Source organism: Cupressus sempervirens, chromosome 4 (assembly GCF_028749045.1).
Source record: "Cupressus sempervirens isolate cs-2001-9-10 chromosome 4, ASM2874904v1, whole genome shotgun sequence".
NCBI classification, from domain to species: Eukaryota; Viridiplantae; Streptophyta; class Pinopsida; order Cupressales; family Cupressaceae; genus Cupressus; species Cupressus sempervirens.
Window position 1 is genome coordinate 759,217,179 of NC_143121.1, and position 16,276 is coordinate 759,233,454.

Genomic DNA, 16,276 nt, shown 5'->3' on the forward strand with positions numbered 1-16,276 from the left:
TCTTAGACAAGATAAGTTACTCAAATTTGGCTTACAAACCCACTACTTCCCCAAAGTGCTCAAATGACTTTAAAAGGCTTAACTCAACCAAGATTACTCTAAATGCAAACCCATGATAGATTTGATGTATTTGAGGTATATGAGGATACATTAAAGTGATTTCAAAGTTTCTAGACCTATCTCCTACTCACAATGGCAAAAAGTCTCCAAACTGCCATAGAGGCCTAGTAATCAACAATTAGCCCTGCAGTGACCTTTCTGGTCTTCAAACACTCAACTCTTTCCCAAAACACAAAAATAACTAAATCCCCATTCAGACACCCTTTTGGCCATTCAATAACATATCTTAAACTCAGGTATTGTTCTTTTGGACAAAATAGTAGTATTCTGCCTATACTCCTACAAATACACTAAAAACTTAGTGATTTTACAAAGCAACTACCACTTGTAAGCATCTCCAAGGTCTCCACTCTTTGACAATGTCTTAAAATATCAAAAAACATCTAATCCTAAGAGGAATTAGACCCAAGACATCAAGAACCCTAAAAGCCCCAATTTGGTTGCTTCAAACCCTTGATTTGAGAGTTTCTCCAATCTCACCATTCCAAGCCTTTCCAATATCAATTGGTGATTTATTCACCATTCACTCCACCATACAAGACTATTCCAATCATAAAATAACTATGCTATTCAACCCAAACTCCTGTTGCTACACTTGTGCCATTAATTTCAATGTAACATTCTTTGCCCCATCCCTGTGATCACACTTCCAAGTAGTTTCATATGGTACATGGTTGAGAATCATCATTCTGTGGATTCTAGGCCTTTGAGTCAATGCACTGGTTATTAGTTACCAAATAAACTTCAAAACAAAGAAAGAAAACTCAAGAAATTAGTCTATTTCGTTGGAAGTGAAGGTTCAATCATGTAAAAAGACTTTCAAACCCTCTAAAACATGTAGTTCAAATCCTTCTAGTATCCTATTGAAACCGTCCAAACCTATTCTATGTTAGATCTCAATCAAAACAAGAAGTAACAATGCCAAAACAATGGATTTGCTGATCAAAACATGTATTTTATTGAATATCAGTGTTGTCCGTACACTCCAGACTTCCTTGCCCATACAATGGAGTCCCAAATACAAATAGGAAACAAAATTAACTTCCCCAACCTCTTCAAATTGGTTTGAGGGATAAGTTAAGTATTTTAACAACTGAAACATCATTTCCCTCCTAAATGGCTACTAGTCGTTACCAAGTGAACATTTGAAGTTTTAAACTATGAAAATGAACTAAAACTTATTAAAGTTTCTCAATAAGGTGTTTCCAATAGTTAGGAGACTAATTTGAACCCAACTAACCTCCTAGAACCTCCTAGAAACATTGGGGTAGTAGTGGTCCAAGATACATTCATTTAATCCTTTCAAGGATATAAATTCATTCAAATGTCATTTCATGTTATTAAACCATTATAGGAGCCAATACTTCATATTTGATATGATTTGCATCATTTAGGATCCCTTTGACCTCCTTAGATCTCTGATTGCCATTAGGTATCTTCCATTCCTTCATAGTCTTCATGGTTTGCTTGTTAATCTTAGGTGCCCTTGCACTACTTTCCTCTAGCTCCCTTTTTAATATTTCAATCTCTAGTTCTAGTTTGGTATAATTCTCATATTTGGAAATCAAATGTTCTTTTAGATCATTTTTAGCTTATTTGGTTTCTTCTAATTGGATCTTTAGATCATCAATGTTTGTTTTGATTTCTATAATTCTTCTAGATTCTTCATGACTTTTGTTTTATACTTTATTGCTTTCCTTTTCAATATCTTGTTTTGGCTATAAGAATAATGAACCTCTTCTTCAAGATCAACATTTTCTTCTGCATTATAAGATTCAAATTCATCTTCTTCATTGTCATTATTGCTACATGCGTCTGCTTCAACCATGAATATAATTTCATACTCCTCATCACTTGGTCATTTCTCACCATTTTCATCTGATGAGTTGTCACTTTTGGAGTAAACTCTCTTTTTATTCTTCTTTTGAAATTATTATTTTTTATTAAATTTATTATTCTGTTTCTATTTTTTCTTCTTGAAGGCTTCATTTTCTACTTCATTGGAGTCACTATTGGTAATGGGACATTTCATGACATAGTGTCCTACTTTTCTGCAATTGAAACACTTGAATTATCCTTTGTACTTTCCATTAACCTTTTCTTGCTTTCTCAAGAAGTAGGCCTCTGCTTCATCTAACTCGCTACTTGAGCTTTCACTTGAAATTTTCTTTTTTCTTTTACCCTTTTTGGATGCCTTAAATGACATTTATTTCTTGATCCATTGCCTCTAATTCTTATTTCATATGGAGCGAGAATCCCACGTAACTCATCTTTTGTTACTATGTCTAAATATTTCCTTTCTTCGATTGGATCTACTTTAGAATCAAATTTCATTAGTAAGGATCTCAAAATCTTTTCCACCACAAGATGCTTCTCTACATGTTTACCAAGGGCCTTTATTGAATTGTCAACATCATCTACTTGATCAAGAAAAGTGGCTCTATCTTCATCATCCTACATTAAAAAATTTTGAATACCCTTTGATGGGTTTGGAGTTTGGTTTTCCTCACATTTTTGTCTCCTTCATAAATATTTTTAACCTTTCCCATTCCTTATTGGATTTACAATGCATAACTTTTGTGAACTTTGAATCAACAAGATTGCATAAAATGGTTTGTTTTGCTTTGACATTATTTTTAGTTCTCTTTCTTGTTGTATTTTTTGGTGGTGTTGCTGCAAGTGTATAACCATCTAACATTTGATGAGAATTTAAAGAGGCTTTCATTTTTATACTCCAAAATGCATAATTTATCCCATCAAAAGTTGGTGTCTTTTTTTTTTGAAAACTTTCTGCCATTTGTGCCCTTTGGATCTACCTTCTAGTAGTTAGACATTATAAGAGAGCATACAATTTTTTATACCAATTAAAGAGCATATAATTATATTTTTTTTGGGGGGGTGGTGTTGAATCAATATAAAAAGTCATTTTCCCCCTTTTAAAAAACTTTTTATCCATACAATTGTGTTAATAAATTTAAATGCTGAAATCAATAGCCATGCACATGAACATAATGACACAATAATTTTATGTGGAAACCCAATGTGGGAGAAAAAATCAACAAACAAATATTTCCTATATATAAAATTTTTCATTTACAATATTTTATAGGCTCCAACCTACTAGAGGTTCAAACCTCTAATTTTATGAACACCAACTCATTGGAAGCTACAACTCCCACAATCTGAAGGCTCCAACCTTGATGCAAAGCACCTACTGTACTTCTAAATATGAATATGAAACTCCACCTTTGTATAGTTGCTTTCTCAACTTGATGATGGATACTCTATAATTCCTTAAACTTTGAAATTAGCCAATAACACTTCTCTTGCTTCCTCTAGTATCCTTATAAATAGATAAAATTAGATTACAAATTTGATTATATGTATATTCTTTATCCTTTTACTTCTTATTCTTCATAAACTGTTGACTTGCTTCTCTGTTCATTATTCTTCCATTATTTATATCTTTATATTTTAAAGATGTGACTTTTCAAATAAAAAAATTACATCTTCAAAAATAAATCATGGCTCATCTTCTTCCCTCTCGTCAGGAGTTGAACGAGCATGTCAGACAGGATATCTATAGGCAATATATTACCACTACTTGGTGTCATCCCCTGGGTGGTTTGCGACTAAGATGGCCTTCTATGCCGAGCATTTTCTTGTTATTCAGGATGGTATTGTTGTTCGCCCTACCTATCTTTACCGACATTGGAATCATGCATTACAGTTCTCTTTGGGCTCTTTTAGGGCTGGTTCTCATCATCTCAGGGCTCAGATTGATCACCATATGGATCAGGCTGATCGATTATGCCAGTTATGCACTCTGATGGAGGTTGAGACCGGGACTCACTTCATATTTCGTTGTCCTTATTACTATGAGATCAGAGGGAGATTCTATTGCCTTTTCAGAGACTGTTCTTCTCTCTCGATGTTCTTCAGTTATATTGATCAACGATGTTTAACACTTTATCTTCAGGAGGCCACCCATCTTCGAGAGAATACCCTATAGTCCTTTCATCAGAGACGAACTTCTGATCAACTCATTACCACCTTTTTCTCTCCCTTGTCTCCTTTGTGGGGTTTGAAAAGGCCTTCCACTACTTCACATTCCAGATTTGTCAGACATTGTACCAGTCTCTATAGGCAACATCAGTCCTATAGGGGTTCTTCATGGCATTCGAAGACTATGGATTGTCCACGGATGTACCTCTCTATTATGGATATCTTTGTGACAATGAAGGACCCTTAGTCCTTACCTTGTCTTTCTTTCTTATTGCTTTGTTCCTTTTCAATCACCGTTTGGTGCCTTTGCTTGGCTGGCTCTTCTGTTTGTATGCTCAGTCGCATAAATCATTTTGGTTTTTCATGGACATTGATAATTTTATCTTATCTTATCTTATCTTATCTTAATCAAAATTCTCCCAACTTATTTAACAAATTAATCAAAGTTGGTATCTTTTAGGAAGTTTCAATTAACTCACACACACCATGCCTTGTTATTAATATTTGTTATTTCTTTACACAAAATATTTTCCAAACCCTCGATGCCAACATTTTCATTTCTCAATAGAGAGTAATCGTTTGCAATCCAAAATATTCTACATCATCATTATTAAGCCGATAGGCTTATTTCCTAGTGACTTTGGTCGAAAAGTTGAGACATTCCGAGGTAAAAGTACAAAGCTGTGTCACCTTTTAGGCTGACTTATCAGAATGATTGAATTTGAGTATTTCTATCTAAAATTCAATTTTTTAAAAACATATGATCGAGATAAATACATTCTAGCTAAGTTATATATGGTGTCACACTTTTCCAATTGGAAATGTCTATTAAATGCATGTTTTATACTAGTTTGTATCCAATTACTAAAGAAATAAAATTATTTCAGAAAAGTGCTGTTTCAATAACTCTTACTATTTTTTATGATATTTTTTTAATAACATATAAACACCATTTTATAGAGCTCAGAATCAAGAATATTCTCATGTAGAGTTTATAGTGTTTTAATTAGATATAGTATGTTGAAATTAAAAAATTCCACAACCACGTATTTTAACACTTGAAAAGATGTTGGTTTTGAGAAAGAAAAAAATATTAAATCATATGAAAAAAATCTAAAAATTATACGATGTTCTAGAGGAAAGAGTCCTCTTCTAGAATGTATATTTTTCTCCTCGATAGAATAGATTTTTTTGCAAAATGTGGTGGGAGATGAAAACTATCGATTTTAGGTGAGTTGAAATTTTAATCTTTATAAAAGAGAAAATATAGTTTTAAAACCGATTTATATTTTTGATTGTTCTAGATATATATGTTATCTAGAACATAGTCTGAGATCAAAAGGGAAATAAGTTTATTTGCATATAGTTGTGTGGTGGGAACTAGACCCATATTTTTCAACACCTAAAAAATTATCTATAAAAATTAAGAAAATATATCAATTCTTATTCCAAATAATTATTAAAAATTATAATCCTAAAATTCATCTATTTCTAAACATTTCATTAGTTTACTTCATTTCCAAATTCAAAACAATAATACCAATTTCATTGCATTGAAGGTGAAGAATTATACTTTGTTAACCTTTTCCTTTACAAAAGGGTGACACAGGTTTTTGCTTTTACCCTCTGACATTGTTGGACGCTTGAGAAGAAGATATCCGATGCCGCAAATATATGTGGGAATGTCTAAACTTGATCGGCTTGATAATAATAATAATATAAAATTGTCATTGTTTGTATTTGCAAAGTTTGACGCCTAAAAAATGATTTAACCGGTGGTCAATGAAAAAAATTATTTCACTTTTGCCTAATGTAAATGTGCTCAAATCTCTCAAGTGGACAATTGTGGGTGTACAAAGGGCCTTTTCTATGATTATCTTTTCTCTTCACAGGGGCTAATTAATCAAGTTGTAGAAATAGTATGAGCTAACACTTATTTGTTGGTAGAAGAGGAGAAGAAAAGGTAAAAACCAGTATTAAATCTACCATGAGTATAAAATTGATGATTAATATTAATGATTGATTTTAACAGAGATTGTAGTTGCATGTGCCTTTCTTAATATGTGCACAGGTGTGGAGCAAAACCAAACATGTGAGCTACTTCACAGGATCTCACAAATAAATGTATGTTCATGGTTTTCAAGGTCACCCAATATGTAAAAAGTGAATCTGTTAAAAATCTTTAAAAACAAATTTAAAAAACAATGTTTTGAGAATATGCAATTGGTTGCATAAAACTCAACTCCACACCCCATAGAGCACAAGTAGGCCTAAATAACCCAAACATTATGAGGTGCACAATCATTCAAGAGAGATTGAACTACATGTACAGAGTTGGGTCTCGGTTATTATTTACAAAAAAATAATTTGACATTTTGAGATATATTTAAATATTTTACTAATACGTTAGGGACTGTAATTAATTTAATTCTTAAATCATCTAGTCTGTTAATTGTTGGACATAATAATATGGAACAATACAAAGCATAAGTATGTATTACTATTTAACTAATCTTATTTTTTTTACATTTATGGTGTGCACAAAATATCTATAGATGTAATAAGTTTTTTCCAAGTACATTTATTTTCTCTCAATGTTATGCTCACCAATTTTTCATGTTCAACACAAATTATTTTGTAAAATTGGATAAGTCTAATTTTAGATATTGTAATTGTGCTCCATTAAAATCACATATGTCCAATCAAAAAAATATTTTGTGTGTTTCCAACAAAGATGATTTCAAAAAAAATAATTAGTTGCATTATTTGTTAAATCTGTTAGAGTTTTAGGTGACTTTACAACACCCCTAGGATCAAATGAAAGACCAAGATAACTTTCACAAGAGATTGGCAAGACAATTGCATGAAGATGCAAGAATGCTATTATTGATAATGGACTTGACTGACATCTAATGGATTGATTTGAAATGTACATAATAGGCCTCCTTATATAGAAGAGGCAGTAAGAGACAATGATAATGAGAAGATAAGCTATCACCTACACAAGATGGAATCACATGTTCACCAAAGGTGGATCATCCTCTATTATGCAATGAAGTATGCGCAATGATGAGGATAATAATGTGATAAGTACACTAAAGGTGGAATGAGATAACAACTATGACCACCTAGAGTGGAATTCTCCTACACCATGAGTTTAATTGAGGTACAAACTCCCAAGTGTCTCAATCACAAACTACGATGCAGTGCATTATCCTAAGTAAGCTTATGTAAGTGTAATTAGTGAATATTTAATTACACCAACACCCGCCCTTAAGTGCAACTTAGGGGAATGCAATTAAACTCACAATGCAAGATGGGTCCCTGCTACTAGGCCATTTTAGGTACTCATGTATAATGTGCAATGCAATACATGAAATGAAATCTCTCATAAAGTGGAGAAAGAGAGAAAACCTCATGGGAAGAACCCTCCTCCAAAAAGATAGATGAAAACAAGGTGTATGGATGGATGGAGTACACAAGCCCTCCCAAAAATTGCATACATCATGTATATACAAAGAATGATTCCCCCATATGAAGGAAATAAGGAGACATGATATCCCCCCCATAATGAAGAAACTCCAATGTAGATGAAGAGTACCTGTAAGCAAAATATAATCCAATGCCTACAAGAAACATGTCTCTCCTTAGGAAGAGATAAATACATCAAAAGATGAAGAAGCCACTCCATGTAAAAAGTGAGGAAGGAGGAAGAAGGTCTCCATGTATGCATCTCTGAAGATTGAATAGGTGTCTCCAAGCTCAAAGATTCTGTCACACCATCAAGTTGACCTATGAGATATGAAAAACCAAGAGAACATGAAGAGTTGGGAAATCCAATCTCCAAAGAAGGTGAAGAAGTATTTCGAAGAGAAACCTCCTCAGATGTATTAACCAAATCTGTATTATGGGACTCATCTGAAAGAGCATCCAAGAATTCATCCCACACTGCAAGATTTGAAGCATAAAGATAATCCTGTTGAATAGTAGAACTCATGTGTGAAGAAGCAAGAGCTGGAGGAGTAGGAAGTTCAACACTTCTCTCAAGAACAAAATGATTCAAGTGTCCAATGTTCTCCTCATACGAATTATTCACCCTTGATAAAGGGTTAGGTACATCATGAATATCATCATCATTATCAAAAAAATGTGCAAAAGAATACAAGTGTGATGTATGATCAACAACTCACATAGCTATGACATCTCTAGTCTCTATGTCCCTAATATAGATATAATCAGGAGTGAACTCAACAATTTTACCTTGTGCCCCATGAGTAATTTGGTAAATGGAAAGGGTATTAGTGGCCAAGGATGGCACACAAAGAACATCATTAAATGTACCCTCTCCCATAGGAATAAAACCTTTCCCATAAACCTTCATGTATGTATTATTACCCATCAATATAGATGGAGAAGGACAAGGCTCGATAGAAGAGAACATATCCATAGAAGATGCCATATGATGTGATGCACCTACATCAAGAAGCCATTTACCCTACTCAGGATGTGTGAAAGCAATGAGTTCTTGTCCTTTACCTTTGGATGCTGATTTAGATATAGCAACTGCCTGATATTGAGAAGAAGGAGAAGACAGCGATGAGGGCAACTGGATATTGTTCTTTTGAAGAATGTGAGTAAGCTCATCAATCTTCTTATGGAAACATTTGTGCTCATCATGTTCTAGCTTTTTGCAATAAGCACATTTATCTCTCTTTCCTCTAGATGATTCCTCTCTCAAAGAAGACTTGGATTCAATATTATGTTGTGAATGAGTCATCACCTTTGTCATGTTTCTTAGGATCCTTGTGTTGTTTGTTTCCCTTTCCTTTGGGAGCCTTTAGAGAGGAGTCATTTGCAACCAATGCTTGATACTTTGAAGGCTTCAATTGACCCATTTGTGCTAACTTTTCTTGTTCCCTTGTGAGTTGAGCTACAAATTCATCAAGAGAAGGCATTTTGTATGCACAACCAAGAGCATCCATAGTAGCATAGAATGTGGAAACACAGATTGAATATGCAGGACCTAGCTTGGAAAGAATAGAAAATATCAATTGCTTATCATCTTCAGTAATACCACAATTAGAAAGCTCCAATCTAATGGAATTGAACTTAGAGAAAAAGTCTTGAATATTGTCGAAATCACATAGATTTAGACCTATAAGCTCATTCTCCAATTTGAGTTTTCTTATTCTATCAAGTTTACCAAAGATTCCTTCCAATGTAGTCCAAGCATCATGAGGATGTGTGTAGGATGCAATATGATATAACAAATCATGAGCGATGTTAGATCTAAGAGAGCCAAAGTGCTTTATCTCTTCTATCAAACCATTTCCTTCTTTCTGCAACACGTGTAGCTGGTTCTAGATCTTTTCCAAGAATCATTCTAAGTAGTCCAATACTCATCAACTGATTAGAAACTGCTTGTTTCCATTCATGATAGTTATATGGAGTGAGCAATGTAACTTTTGAAAAATCCATAATGAATCAAAGAATGACTGAAATCAACTGATAACTCCTTCAAATTATTGATTCAATTAAGAAAATTGAAATCCAAATATTCAACAAGTGCAAATATAGCCAAAAAAGACCTATTTTCGAAAGTGATATGTCCAATGCAAATCACTAAAATCTGATTACAGATTTGGAAAGTAGAGGAAAAATCATGCACTTTCAACAAAAAAAATGCACCTAAAAATGTTGCCGAATGTGTCCAAATAGAGTCTTGAAAGTTGCAAAAAATGGGATTTGCGATTTTCAAGAAAATTCAAAGACAGAGATCCAAAATCACCTGCATCACTATGTAGATTGTGAAATTCTACCCCCAAACCAAAAAAAATTGCTTGGAAAAAGGAGTTCGTATGAGGGAGATATCTCTGTTTGAAAATTGCCTTTGATTTTTTTTTTCGAATCGCTGTTGGCACAACTTCAAAAATTAAATGGTTCTATATTTGGCCTCAGATGTTAGATTTGGATGAAACAAAATTTGATTTAGGGGTTTTTGGACCTACTCTATATGACGCCAACCTCTGATTTGCACTAGCAAGTTCCAATTTTCACCTACAATAGAAGGTCACAAAATACGACTCCCAAAATCTCCTCCAAATTGTGATGTCCAAATTGCCAAATGCTATACCAATAATGAGTCAAGCCAAGATTGCACTTCTTGAGAAGAAGTCTTCACACCATGAGAGCATTGATACCATGTTAGAGTTTTAGGTGACTCTACAACACCCCCAGGATCAAATGAAAGACCAAGATAACTTTCACACGAGATTGGCAAGACAATTGCATGAAGATGCAAGAATGCTATTATTGATAATGGGCTTAATTGACATCCAATGGATTGATTTGAAATGTACATAATAAGCCTCCTTATATAGGAGAGAAGATAAGAGACAATGATAAGGAGAAGATAAGTTATCACCCACACAAGGTGGAATCACATGTCCACCAAAGGTGGATCATCCACCATTATGCAATAAAGCATGTGCAATGATGAGGAAAATAATGTGATAAGTACACTAAAGGTGAAATGAGATAACAACTATGACCAGCTAGAGTGGAATTCTCCTATACCATGTGTTTAATTAAGGTTCAAACTCCCAAGTGTCTCAATCACAAACTGCTATGCAATGCATTATCTTAAGTAAGCTTAAGTAAGTGTAATTAGTGAATATTTAGTTAAACCAACAAAATCATTCATAGGAATCTACATTCTCTTTTTGTAGACTTGCCCATATAGGTGTAATAAATCACTAAAATTATACATGTTGTCAATTATCACCCTCACAAAGCAAAAGTTAGGATTCCGTTCATTCTTCTTTAGTGACAACTGTCATGACAAATAATATTATTTGGCCACAAAACTAATATTATAATAAGTCACCCCTATTGTCTCCCTATTTTCCTAGGTCATTGTGGCTTTTCGATAGCCTACATTTGCATAGTCAGCTAGTGGTTGCTACTTAAAATAGAGTGTTTGGGGTTACACAACGATTTTTTAAGTATTATTTGCTCAGATAGCTGCAAGATAGAATAATTGTCATTCTAGTGACCGCTTCCTAGATATACTTGGCCACATTACCTTTATAGTTGGCCATGGAAGAGAACACACATATTTATTGTTAATCTCGCCACCCAAAAATTCATGTTAGAAATGATCAAACATGGATGACCTTCTCCACATATGCCTCCCAAATCTAGCATGAATCATAAGCAAACATGCTTTCAGTAAGAACAAAAGTTGCTATGGATTGCAAGTGATTTGGTTTTTACAAAGCTTTGTTTTGAGGCAATATATTATTGTAGGCAAGTCACTGGAATGCTTTACTTTTTTGATTCTTCTTCAATGTTTTATGTTTATCATTACTCTAATTTTAGTTTTCATCATTGATAAACCTTGCAATATCCATTTCTAATTTGTTTGAAAATAAGAACTTTGGATCCCTAGCTTAGGGTTAGGTTAGCCCGATAAATTATGAGAATCTTAAATAAGGTTAGCACGATAAATTATGAGTCTTAAATAAATCTTATGTAAATGCAATCTAACAAGTAGTACCAAACAATCTCGAGTAAGGAGAAGAAACAGATGTGCAAGGTTCAAATTTAAGGAGATTGACATGATTTAAGAGGAAGCTTGATTTATAGATGGAGAGCACCACTACTTAGAGTGGTTTAACTAATTGTAATGTCTCATTGAAGCCAACAAAAATTGGCCAGAGTTTAATAATAATATCTTTCTATGTTTTTCAACAATCATTTCCTTCCGTCACATCATCTTGCATATTATTCCTGTCAAAGTCTGTTTAGTTCAAATTATGTCTACTATTCATACTTGGTCTTTGCAAAAATTTCAATCTATAGCCTTTTATAGATTAGTGAAAATATTAGACCTATTGTCTTATACATTCCTAAAGTGAACCACAATTACAACAAACCATGAAGCTGATTTCGTAGAGGTATTAATAGGTATTATCAACTCTCTTTTAACTATTACTTAATAGTAGAGCTAATAAATTTTGACATAGATATGTTATATATTTCAATGAGTTTTAAACTAAATATTCTTTCCCACATGACTCTCGGATAAAAAATTAATTCAAAAAATCTTTCATTTTGTTTGAATATGATATGAATTCTATGTTTACTTCAATATCATTAAATTTATTCTTCGTATGAAATGATTTCTCATTTTCTTTGTTTTGATTTATATTTGACATTAGCAAGGAATATCTTTATTAGAAAATCATACTTAGAAATAAATATATTGATCCTTTGAAACTTAAAATTAGTAGTTCTATGATTATGGTGAATAATATAAGTAAATTGGGTGAATAGTAATAGAATTAAAAAAAAAAAACATTCTTTAGTATATTATGTTTTTTTTTTAAATTTTCATTGTGAATGAATATCTATTTCTAAAGTCTTCCAAGATGTACAATGTGAATTTTAAATTGAAATATGATTAATATTTTCAATTTTAATTTCTAGTTTGAACTTTTTGACATGTTTTTCTTATTTCTAGGTAACTATGTTTAAAAAAAAGAACTTCCACACTATTTTAAATTGCAAATATCAATGATGTACTCTAAATCAATAGTTTAAATTAGTTGACTTTTCTTTTTAACTATAATTTAGTTATTGGAAATATGAAAGAAAACACAAACAAATATCAATGATGTACTCTAAATCATTAGTTTAAATTAGTTGTAATTATGTGTGGCTGTATAAATTAGGTTTCATATTAAACTATTAAAAATATAGTTATTAGACTTATTAATCGTCAATTTCAATTAAAATTCATTATTTTGTGTAATTGCTCAATTAATCATTAATTCTTTTCATCTAGTGGCTTCTAAATGTTTCTTTTTACATAAGGCATCCTATATTACGTTTCTTTTTACAAGACTCGTGCTATAGAAAGCAACGGTTGATATCGGTGGAATTAAAAGACAAGGACTCACTTTCACAACTATATCCAAAGTAAAATAAATAGATGGTCTTTGTATCCAACCCGATTTCACTTTTGAACGATACTAAAAAAGAAAAGCAGTCCATATACAATTATATGCAAAAAAGAGGAGGACTACCTATATGAGATGGCTCTTCAGACAAAGCATTCATATTTTGAGTTTGACAAGAAATCAAAATGACACACCTGAATCAAAAATATTACATAAGAAACATACTCAAGCAAATATTCAAAAGCACATTAAGACTATCAACATAATCCCTTGCACTATCAAAGATGCAAGTGCTAGTTCATATTGTGCTTATTGAATGTTGAGCATTTGATATGATTATCAGGCCTTTTGAAATATTATATATCATTTTAATTTTTCTTTTTCTTCTTTTATAGTTTTCATCTTTCACTCACATACATACATGAGGAGTCAATCTTTTAATGATTCACAACAATGTCATATTATCCTTTTTGTGCATCTATAAAACAATTGGTTCTCCTTGCTTAAGTGTTTATAGTTTGTATGTTGACTCATGTGTATTGGACGATCCTTGTCTATTGTTGCATATCACTTAAACAATTTATCGTTGACTATAGACAATTTAGTAAGGGCTATCGATAACTTTGTGATCTTCAATGTTGTCTTTATAATTGCTAACTCATCAAACTATGTTGTTTCTTTGTTGGACCAAGACTTCAAAATGTACATGTGATCCTTGGTTGTTTTAATCGAGGCTCAATTTAAATTACACATGTATGCCAAATACTATCAATATTTTGAAATGATTGATTCTTTGATGTATTGTTGTGCTAGTTCACTATTTAATATCATTATTCACTATCAACTAATAAGTCAAATTTTTTATTTGTTGTATGTCTATATTGCAATGATATTATCCCAAAATATGGCCTTGAATTACTTGTCATTATTGTTAATATGGCCTCTACTTTTATGTTGTTACTTCTGTGATCAGTTTGTTACTGATAGTGTCAAACTTTCGTGCAAGTATTCAACTTATAATGAGGACCTTTCATAATGGTATATTTATTTTTTCCCAACAATGTTACTCTCCTTCATTCTATTAGTGCATTTTGAGACATGGCAAATTCTCATTTATTCAAAATTTGTATATGTATTATGTTTACAATCACTATGCATGCATTGTATGTATTCATTACTAAGAGCAGTAAATATATATATGTCATATATGTATATGTATAACATTGGCATCAATGACAATATATCATCAATCTCTCCCTTTGTCATTGATGACTATTAGAGTAAAGAATTAATTTAATTACATTGATTAAATAATCTTTACTCCCTTCTTATGATCTCCCTTTATGCACTTTCATTTCTATTTAATAATTAAATATTAATTGTTAAATACCTTTGACCTCTTAGGGTTTCCCGTTTAGGCTTTGCGATCTCCTATAAGGATTAATCTCTTGTTCTTCTTGTTTATTCTTTTGTCTGATAAATACATTCTTGTATATTTATAGAACCAAACCCTTTCCTTCTCTTGTCTTTGTTTCTCCATGATAGGCTCTTGCATAGAGGTGTTCTACAAGACTTGTGGATTTTTATTGTTCAAATCCTTCATGGTATCAAAACGGGATCAACTACAACTTGTTTGTTATTGAAGAAAATAAGAACAAGGGTTTGTTGGATCAGATTTGATATTTTTGTAGTAATTTCTATACAAATAGTGGGTCACTATTTTTTGGTTCACTTTGAGCAACAAAGGATCTCATTGTTGAGCTTGCAATGCCCCAAAATCCCTATTTTGATATAAAAGATGTCATATTTGGACAACTTTTCCAAGAGAGGCAAATATTTTTTCCATCAAGGCCATACAACCCTTTGCATGCACCTTGAGGTGCATTTTCATCAAAAAATAAAAAAGTAAAAAAATATGTTATTTGAAAATGCACATAGTTATAAAAATACTACGCAACCCGTGTGCCACTTAGCAACCATTGTGCTACCGTGTAGCATTGTTCACTATCAGCCTGAGTGCCATTATGGCCTACTCTGCCATTTTTTGCCATATCTTGAGCATATGGAGACATTTTTGGGAAAATGAGATACCGTTGGAAAGTTAATTATGAGACAAACACATTTATTAAGTTTTTTCTTGGATTTTCTTCTTTAGTATGGCACTTTTTCTTGGTCAAAATCAGATGATCTTGTTTGCCTTCCAGGGGGTGTAATTTTCTCATGTTAGCTCCATTGTTTAATTTTAAAAAAGCATCGAAAAGCTCTTGTTGAGCACTTTCCAGATTTTCTTTTCTTTTCATCAGCAAGAATCTTAGGTACACATGATCTACGTTTGAAGCTTTTATTGCTTTTACTTTCTTTTTTGGCTTTTAGATTGTACTCGAATTTGGTTTCTTGAATTGCAAGGGAGTGTTTCTTTGTTTCTTCCTATCATTTGTATCAGAAAACCAAATTCTACAAACACAAAACAAAAATCCCCTTAAGCATCTTCTATCTAGTTCTGGAAGATCACTAGTAAAATAATAAGAAGTTAGAGCAATTGAGGCACAACTCACAATATGGAAGACTCATCTTTTGTTGAGTCACTTTCTCCACACAATTATCACCTCTAGAAAGCTTGTTTGACAAGACTTCTTAGGTCACAAGGGTTATGGTCCTATTTAGATGAAGCTCAACCTTAGTTAACACACCCTTATGAGGTTATGCAACATATGAATAATATGGATTAGGATATGGGTTTGTTATCTTTACATGCTATAAACAGTCTTCACTTTCATCCCCATGGTTGTATCACTCTTTAGGCTATATTGCTAAAGTTTCAAGGACATTTTGGCACCATCAATGAGTTCTGAGCACTTTAGATTGAGGAAGAGTTGACTTCATTAGTACCTGATTCCTTTCCCTCTATTGAGGACATTCAATTGAAATTCGAATAACAAGGATATTTTCTACAAGGTTATGGCAAGAACAAAATTGATCAAGAGTGTATTTACCCGATTCTGTCAAAGTTTTAAGGGAACATTCAGATTTTCTCATCTACTTTTCACTCTACTATGAATTCTTTGGGTCCTAGATTCACCATGCCCACATTTGAGGTTTTTTTATATGATTGGTTGACTAGAGAGCAAGCCAAGCTTATATAGTTGGAATCTCTATCGGTATCAAAGAAGGAAGCATTGGTTTCTTAG